Source organism: Phaethon aethereus (genome assembly GCF_964289735.1).
Source record: "Phaethon aethereus genome assembly, chromosome: 2".
Taxonomy (NCBI): Eukaryota; Metazoa; Chordata; class Aves; order Phaethontiformes; family Phaethontidae; genus Phaethon; species Phaethon aethereus.
The window spans coordinates 121314609-121316384 of NC_138582.1; positions in this window are offsets into that span (position 1 = coordinate 121314609).

Below are 1776 nucleotides of genomic sequence, written 5' to 3' on the forward strand. Positions count from 1 at the left end.
ATTAGATGACGATGTGCTCATTGGGACATGCTGGTGACCAGAGGGGTGACCGAGGAGAACATCAGAGCAGCCACTTAGCCAGGTGGGAGATTTCTGGTTCTGTGTGCCTACATCAGAATTACAAATGACAGCACAGTGTTAAGAATTATAATGGACATAAACCCACAACAATTTTAGGAAGTCTACAACACTTTTTCCATGTTTTGATCTGGAAAAAAGAAAAAAGGAACTTTAAGGTAATATAAAGCTGATATTAAGAATTACCTTCAGTGGGAAAGTCCTGAACTTTATGAAGATATGAAATTTGATAAGACACAACTAACATAAACTAAAACCTGCGACTTGGCCAAAAGCCTTCCTAATTCTCCAGTAGGAGCAAATAAAAACCCCAGCCCTTCTTTATTTCCTTATGTTAATGAAGCGGCATCAAAACTGATCTGAGCCCCTAAGAAATCATTCTGTTCCTCCTCATATGGCTGTAAAACTCCTGTTCATTTCTCTGCAGTCATGTAACCAGTTAATTACTTCCTTATTAACAGTGTCCATTTCTAAAGACTGATTTTTTTTTCCATACACATTTTGTTTTAATTGCATATTCTTCATCAAGATGAGTAAAGTGCCATACTATGCAGAAGACCACTGAACAATAGATTTATTTATAAGAGAGGTATAAAGATCTCCTGGGAGAGCTGAGTATCCTCATTGCCAGCCAAAATCAGCAAGAGCAAAGGGCCTTCAGTCTTCTCTAAAACTTGATCTTAAACCTGCAAAACGTCTTGAACCGCTGACATAATTTTGACTTTTCTCCTTTAAACATGAATATTCCTGTGTAGATTTCTGTAACAGCCAGGTGCTGTTGTGGGCTAGTGTAAATGTACTGGTTTTTTGTAACGATATCACAAAGAAACAAAAGCTCCAAAGCAACTGCATGGAATTACTAGAAGATGAGCTGTCTGATGTTCGTAAGGTATTTACTCACCAGGCAAACATCTACTCCTGACTACATCATGATGGTTTCTGCTCAGAGTTTTTCATTGCATAGTCCCCAAACACCTAACAAGCAGGACACAAACCGCTGTTCACTGTGAAGGACCTACCTCTGTGTGAAATGTGGCATTTCCAAACATAGAACCACAGAATAGCTTTGGGGTGGAAGGAACCTTGAAAGGTCACATAGTCCAACCAAGCTGACATCTTCAACTAGAGCAGGTTGCTCAGAGCCCCGTCCAACCTGACCATGAGTGTTTCCAGGGATGGGGCATCTACCACCTCTCTGGGCAACCTGTGTCAGTGTTTCACCACCCTCATGGTGAAAAATTTCTTCCTTATATCTAGTCTAAATCTACCCTCTTGTAGTTTAAAACCATTACCCCTTGTCCTATCGCTACAGGCCCTGCTAAAAAGTCTGTCCCCATCCTTCTTAGAAGCCCCTCTAAGTACTGGAAGGCCACAATACGGTCTCGCCACCACCTCTGCGTCGCTAGATGAGACAGCACATCTGTCCAGAGGTGCTCGGGCAGGCACAGCGCGCTTTCCTCAGCACCACTAACAGATCCGGCACCCAACACGGGTGCCGGGGAGCTTGCTGGCCAAAATTCAAAACTCGTTTGGTAGGAGTTAATCATGTCAGACAACGGGCAGGGGAAAGCATTGGCATACGGTGTGACAGCAGCAGTGACAGCAGCAGCAGCAGCAGCAGCAGCAGCAGCGTCGTGTCTCCCGTTGACTACGACCCGCACCTCCGGCGCCAGGCCGGCTCCACCCCGCCGGGGCGGA